General features: G+C 45.5%; 2 pseudogenes; both read right to left on the reverse strand.

The window, feature by feature from the left end:
* The window catches only part of LOC103743402, a 26,902-nt pseudogene extending 24,355 nt beyond the window's left edge, over positions 1-2,547 (reverse strand).
* A 2,368-nt stretch (positions 2,548-4,915) lies between these two features.
* LOC103743403 lies at positions 4,916-5,798 on the reverse strand (annotated as a pseudogene).
* Between the last annotated feature and the right edge of the window lie 2,053 nt (positions 5,799-7,851).

Genomic DNA, 7,851 nt, shown 5'->3' on the forward strand with positions numbered 1-7,851 from the left:
TTAGTTCTACTTCTTTTTTTGAACTTTATGTGTCTTTGTAGTTTACTTTTTGGGTATGAAGAGCTGGTTCGTCTAAGCTTCTGGTTCCCTGTTTTGATTTTATATTGTTGTGGCCGGATTGATTTTTGTCTTCAGCAGATCCACGGTGGCCCAATTCCAATATGGGTCAGAAGTTTTCAGACTTTGTCCTTAGGTCTGGAATCTTCTAAGAATGCTTTTGGCCTCAGGAACTTGGGTGGCACTAACCTGAGACCCTGGCCGTGGCCGCGCCACGCAGGGATGCAATGGCAGATGGGGAGGGAAGAAGCCCCAAGATTTCCCAGGGAGTGGATTGAGTAGCTGGATTGTACTGGATGCAAAGGATCAGGGAGAGGAAAGGTAAGCCTCAGAGCCTCAGAAAGAGGCTATAAGCCCCAGAAAGAGGCTGGCAGGTGTTGCAGGACCAGGGAAGTAGAGGGAGGTGAGGGCAGGGCCAGGTCAAGAAGCAGTGCTCCTGGGGCTCAAGGAAGGCACTAAGTGCTGGGGCCCAAGGAAGGTCTGGGTGAAAAAGATCAGGAAGCAGTATTGGTTCCCCAGGTGTCTGGGACCCCAAGACTAGGAATGGCACAGGGCCCAAATTAGGGGTAGAGAACAGTGGGGGAGATGAAAGGGTGAATGAGGCTGGGGGAGTCAAGTCACAGAGGGCCGTGCGATAGACCTAGCCCAAGAGGCCTGAGGATAGGAGAGCAGGTTGGGAGAGTTAGCCGGTGGTGCAGGTCCAGAGAAGCAGAGAGGTGAGGGCGGGGCCAGGTCCAGAGGCAGTGCTCCTGGAGCCCCAGGAAGGCACCAAGCTGGCCTGGGCAAAAAGGATCAGGAAGCAGCACCGATTCCCCAGGTGTCTGGGGACACAAGACCAGGAAAGGCGCAGGGCCCAAACCAGGAGCAGAGAACAGCAGGGGAGATGGAAGGGTGAATGAGGCTGCGGGAGTCAAGGCACGGAGGGCTGCACCATAGACCCACCCCAAGAGGCCTGAGGATAGGAGAACAAGCCACAAGTCACATTCTTACAATCAAATTTGCTTATAACTTTAAGCAGTATGTATCTCTGGCATAGATTCTAAACTCCATTGATCATCTCTTTTTCTCTATCATTTTTGCCTTAGGACACCATACTGGCTTGGATCAAATTAATCCTTTGCAAATGTCTATTGATTTAATTAACGAAGGGCTTATAGAAACTCCTGAGCAGCCAGCTTTACTGAGGAATTCAGCGTGGAGGTCTGCGCTATGGACTTACCCCAAGAGGTCTGAAGATGGGAGTCCAGACTGTGATTTTTAACTCTAGAAGTTCAATTAGGTGATTTCCATTTTCTGTAGGGCACAGGTGAAGTATGTACACTGGGGCTGTAGAAGAGTAATAGAAAAATATTTCTGCCTGGGAATGGAAAAGGCCCAATGTCAAGGCCTCGATGCCCAGGACCATGTATGAACTCAAGACCATTGCTGGCCATCTAGGGAGGTGGGAAGTTCATTCTTGAGATTTAGTACTCCTAAGACTAGAATCTGAAAATGACAGAGATTTCCCTGTCCCAGCATAAGCCTAATGCAGAGATCAAGCTACTACCATGCATGAACTGTGACTTCAGAGGAGAGTTTTGTGGGGCAGTGCAGTCACTCAGAAGACTGAAACTGCTGCCCCAAATCGGGAAGTCTTCTATCCACCAAATTGCTCTACCATAAGCCCACCACCAGAGGAATGTGGAACTCACAGCTCCAGTTTGACAAGAGGAGACCACAGCTCTGCTCACAGGAGGAGTCTGCAGCTCCAGGTTTACATGAGGGGGCCACAGCTCCAGCTTATGGGAGGGACCACAGCTTGAGCTCACAGGAGGAGATCCCAGCTTTAGTTCATGGGAGGGGAACACAGCTCCTCACAGGAGTGGACCACAGTTCCAGGTTCATAAGAGGGAACCATTGCTCAAGGCTTGCAGGAGAGGACCATGGCTCCAGACCTATGGGAGGCAACCACAGCTCCATGTTCATAAGAGGGAACTACAGCTTCAGGTTCATGGGAACGGTCATAATTTCAATTACCCTACTATTTTCCTGTCTCCATATGATTATAGTTGTGCTTAAGAAAGAAGATTTTAGCTTCTGTGCAGCAAACAGAGGCAACAGTTATTTGCTGACTTGAAATTTTCAGTAGAGGGACATCACTATTGGAGAAACTACTTTTCACTTTTGCTCAAGGAGCCAGATTGAGCGTTTTCTTTTTCATGGTCAAGGATCTGGTTAGTTTTTCTTGGTGTCTTCTTTTTTCACATCTTCCTCTATGGTCAGGAGAACAAGTGATGAGACATCTTCTTACTGTAGTCATTTTTTTTTGCAGTTTTAAGTCCTCTGATTGAGACATGAAGGTCCTTTCACACTTAAAGCTCCCTGCTTTCACTGCATCCTGGGCCAGGCCCTTTGGGAGCACATGGTCGAGTCTGAGGGGCATGAACTGTTCCCCACCATCAGCATGCCGAGAACTGAAGCTCCACCATTGCTCTGTGGCTGCACCGCCATCTTGGATCTCCAGTTATTGTCTTTCTTACTTGTCAAGTCCTGAGTTCAGAAGTTTGAGTTAATATAAAAGCACCTAATTTGACTAAACGCCCACTCAAAGAGAAACTCAAGTGTGGTAATATAAACATAATCTAATACACGTGGCTGGAGTGGCCATAATAAATTTTAGAGAAAACCCTGAGACTGTCAGATCGCTAGACTAATGTGATTTCTTACTATGTGCAAAATATGTATCTTTATATTTACAGACAAACATCCCAGTCACCACTCATCAAAGAAGCTCATTTTGTACCAGAGACTATTACCAAGTACCACAAATGGTCACACATGGACATTATGAATTGCCCAGGCCTAAGTGACACATCTATAATACAACCTTTATACCTAAAGCTCATGGAATGTAGAATAGGGATAAAGAAGAGGACAGTAATGAATCTCTCAATTCTCAATAATGAAGCTCCCTCATGCAGTGGAAGGCCAGGAACACAAAAGGTCACAAATGGCCAAAGTGTAGAGATCAAGAGTTGCGGTCATCACCAGCGGTGGCTGCTTCTCCGTTCTCATGGGTGCTGCTCCTTCATTCTTACGGGCGTCAAGGCTGCTCCTCTGCTTGCCCTGGGCTGAGGCCACTCTTCTTTCTGCCTGCCCTGGGCTGAGGCCACTCTTCTGCTTGCCCTGTGTTGCCTCCTGTTGTCGTTGCTTCTGCCCCATCCCGGACCCCAGGGCTGGTGAGGAGACTGTGTCAGCAGAGCTGCATTCATACACAGGAGACCAGGTTCACTGACAAAGGTCTGCTTTATTGCAGGAAGGCACAAGCTTATATAGGGATAGTGGTCCAATCACAACACAGCAAGAAGGAAACCTCATTAGCATAACAGGTTTAGCATCCTATCACAGTACGGCAAGTAGGATACCTTTTTAGCATAACAGTCTTAGCATCCTATTAGCATAACAGACTTAATGTCCTATCACAGAATAGCAGGTAGGATGCCTCATTAGCATACTGGGTTTCAGATTACAGAGCCTGGATTCCTGGAAACCACATGACCCTGACTGTTGCAATATCTAAATGTTGCAATCTGGATTTCCAAGGGTGATGATTAGGGAGTGGCCAGCTCTAGGCATGAGTCTCATGATCTGCCAATGGGAGCAAATGTCACAAGGTGTTTCTTGTGGCTCCAGCGGTCGGGCCATTGCATTGGGCCTGCTGTATGGCTGTCATTAAGACTTTCACCCTAGGCTCAAGCCTGTCTCACACAAAGAGTCTGCTAAATGATGGCCCTTGGACAGGACCCATTTATTAAACTTCACCCACCCAAGGCTTAGAGACCATCTCGGATGAGGGGATGGAAAGATTATAAGAGCCAGGGAGGATGGGCATGACCATATGAAAACAGTCCTACAAGCTCCTGGGAACCTGCTCATATGATTCTATGGCAATGGTGTCAGCATACACAAGTCCCATGCAAACTCAGGCAGACAACAACGCAGCATAAAATGGGAAAATGAACAGCAGACCCCAATCTTATCTGAAGGACTGTTGGCAACTGATTGCTGCTAGAAGAAGAAGAGCTAATCTTCCTAAAACAAGGAACCCAAGATAGGCTGACTAGACTCAGTAGAAGGATTTGCACTGAGGAACAGCTGGGGACACTGACAACACAGTGGGCCTTAACAGGGATAACAGAGTATATGGGCTCCAGTGAGGGGGGGCTGTGGGAAGGTGCCAGTGGGGATAGGGGTATAAAGATGATCAAGATTTTATGAGATGTTCTGTATGAAACACACAAAAAATTAAAAAAAAGCACCTCGGGTCAGGAAAATATTCATCTTTTTAGATAAGATCCTCATACATTCCAGCACACACAGCCTCTTGGGAGCTGGCACACCCCAGGTCCTAAAGCATGTGTCATTCCACCTTTTTGATTTCTTCTTGAATATTTAAAAAAAATTCTTATTGACCATTGCATTTCTTCTTTTGAGAACTCTGCTCAGTTCCTTAGTTTTTAGGTTTGGTTTGTCTGTGTTTTTCCAGGGTCCTAAAATTCATCATTAAGCTATTTAAGACCTCTCAGATTTTTTAAAACAGGCACTTAGAGCTATGGACTTCCTTCCCTAAGAATTTCTAAGACAGTTCGGGAGCATGAATTCATATAAATTTCTTTTGTGTCTAGCACAGAAACATGTCACACTCATATGGTTTATAAATAACTGCCAACCTGGCCTAGCTAACAGTCTTGATAATAATCTCTTGTTAAATCCAGACAGGATCTTTGTTTCCATCCAGCAAGCATTCTATCATAGTTTCATTTCTAAAAGTAGACACTGGAGCTTGGCCATGGCCGTGAGAGGAGAATAGCACAAAATCTTATGATTGGGTGGCATGCTGAGTGAGCTCCTTAATTCTGTTCATGCAGTGGTCAATGGAACTAATGAATAAAGAGATCCAACTATCTTCTGGCTGGGGAGTCTGTTGAATGCACAGTGAGGTGACACACAGGTGGATATACACTCAGTACCAAATCATCCACACTGGGGCTGACTTTGTCACAAATATCCACAATGTCATTCAGCGGAGCCATCCGATCCTTCTTCCCATTCTCTACCTTTAGGATCTGGATTTTCTTGAGGGACGTTTTGGATGATCTCACCAATGCAAGGCATGGGATTATGAGTTCTTGGTCTTCCTCTGACTAGTATGAATCCTGATTGCTTGGAAACCCCAACAACACTGTCCTCAGCATTGTGGCTGTCAGAGTCGTTCCCATCAGAATCATTCAAGAGACCACAGGAAGGGTCACATTCTTCCACAGCCTGCTCAATTCTTCATGTGCATCCTTTGCGAAATCCACACTCTTGGTCAGCATTAAAAGGGCTGTGGCTTTGTTATCTTTTGGTATCCTGGGCACCTGCTCCCAGGCAACCCAGGCGCTGTTTCAGGAAATAAAATCACTGTTCTCAGGACCTCAACCTTAGGAAGTGAAGAGTATAGTGCAATAACTGCCTTCATGGCAACACGGACTTGCTCACAGATCCTCTGGGTTTCCTGTGGAGATGGCAGGGGAACTCAAGAGAAGACTGTGGTTAGGGTAGTGGCTTCCATTGACACTTTCATTGCAGCCTCGTTGAACCTTCTCCACATTATCTCTGGATTAAATTCCTTGGTTGTCTCCCTAGCTTTGCCAACCTGCACTCCAGGCAGGATCAGCCTTGTGCTGGAGCTGCTCAACAGGCAGAGCCAAGAGTGCCATGGGGGCGCTGCCCATCACAGCTTCCCAGGGGTACTACACTACATGCTTAAGTCATACAGCAACAGCCAGAGCACTTCCGGTGCTGAAAAATCAACTCGTTTCCCGCAACCTCTTTTTTTTGTGTGTTTTTGAGACAGGATCTCCCTGTAGCTCCAGCTGGCCTGGAACTCCCTATGTAGACCAGGCTGGCCTTGAACTCACAGAGATTTGTCTGCCTTGCCTCCTGAGTGCTGGAATTAAAGGTGTGTGCCACCACACCTGGCTATCCTATTTTTTTTTTTTATGGAATATTTTCCTTTGTCCATCAGTTACAACAGATAGTTTGTATTCTGGGTTGGCAGCTATGAACTTTCAGAACTTGAAATACATTGTTTCAAACAGAAGCTTAAAGCTTCTCTTGAGAAATCAGTTGTTACTTCATTGAGCTTGCCTTTATACACGTCTTGGTGTTTTTATCTTGTAGGTCTCAATCTACATCCTGTGTTCTGTGTATTTACTCTTTTAACTGTAATATGGTGGTGGGAAGTTTCTATCCTGGTCCTGTCTGTTTGGTTTTCTATGTTCCTCTTGTCCTTGGATGAACCTTTTCCCTAGATTTGAGGATTTTTTTTTGCTACGAATATTTTGAAAATATTTTCTATACCTTTGACAGGAAGATCTTCTTCAGCCCATAATTTGTAGACTGAGTCTTTTCAAGGTGTCCCAAGGATTTTGCATGCTCTGTTAATATGTAAAGGGCTCTATGTTGTCCTCAAGCCCTAAATTGGTCCTCCCCACAAGTATTCTATTGGGGACGTGTTGCTAGAGTTCTCTCTGGGACTCTTGGTCCCCTAAGACTTTTTCATGACTTACTTTATTTTTATTTCCAGCATAATTTCAGTTTGTTTTCTCCCCATCAGTATTTTCATCTCTTTATTGAATTCCATTTTCATAGCCTCACTGACTTCCTTACTTAAGCCAGCTGTTTGTGTATGTTCTTTTGGAATTCTTTAAACAGTTTTCACTTTCTGTCATTTCTTTGACTATATTTATCATCATTGTTTGGGGTTGTTTTTCCAGAATTTCATCTAAATCACTCTCATTGGGGTCATTATTTGGGATTTGGTAGCTTTTGGAGGAGACATGTTGTCTCAGTTTTCCATGTTACTTGTTTGGCACTTGTAAACCAGGAGTTTAATCACTAGGTTAATTAATTTATATATGTATGTATACTGCCTCTCTTTCAGTGGAAGTGTTTTCAATGTTTGGGAGGCACTGGATTAGAGTAGGGCCAAAGTATCATTTTCCCCTGCTAGGCTGTGACTCAGGGCACTATGTTGTCTACCTGGTTGTCTCCTGTAAGTAGAATAATATCTGAAACAACAATCACTCTCAAGATTCTCCATGATAACACAGTAACAGTCAATGTAAGGCAGTCTCTCCTTAAGTGTGGTAGGGGCCACAATGAGGTGTTGCTTTATTCAATCAGACAAAGTGAGTTTTGGTGGGGTGTGGGAGGTGATATATACCTTTAATCCCAGCACTCAGGAAGCAAAGGCAGGTGGATCTCTGTGAAATCAAGGCCAGCCTGGTTTACATAGTGAGTTCCAGGCCAACTGGGGCTATAGGGAGACCACGTCTAAAAAGAAAAAGAAAAGAAACAAAGAAAGAACCAGGTGGCTGTTTCCTCTGAGGGGCGGGGCCTGCCACCCAGGATGGACTACTTAGGGGCTGCTGGGAGCCATCTCGTGATGGAAGCCATGAGCTGCAAGTAACAATGGGTGATGGTGAAGGGAGAGGAAAACAAGCAGTAGGGGGGTGGTACTCAAGGACAGAATGGGCTGACCCTTATGGACCTGGGGCTAAATTGATGGCCCCTAAGGCATGAGTGAATGCTAGCTATGGGCATGGCACAGCAATGGCACAGGGCTAGACACTGCCAAAGATTTGTTAAGGGTTACCCAAGGCTAAAAAATTTTTAGCTGCTCTGGACCCAAACAGAGCACCCAGAAAGAGAGCATGGGCACTTTTAATAATAAAAGATGTGCCCCAGGCTGGGAAAGCTAAAAAGGCT

The sequence above is a fragment of the Nannospalax galili genome, unplaced genomic scaffold, assembly GCF_000622305.1.
Source record: "Nannospalax galili isolate Female #2095 unplaced genomic scaffold, S.galili_v1.0 scaffold441, whole genome shotgun sequence".
NCBI lineage: Eukaryota > Metazoa > Chordata > Mammalia > Rodentia > Spalacidae > Nannospalax > Nannospalax galili.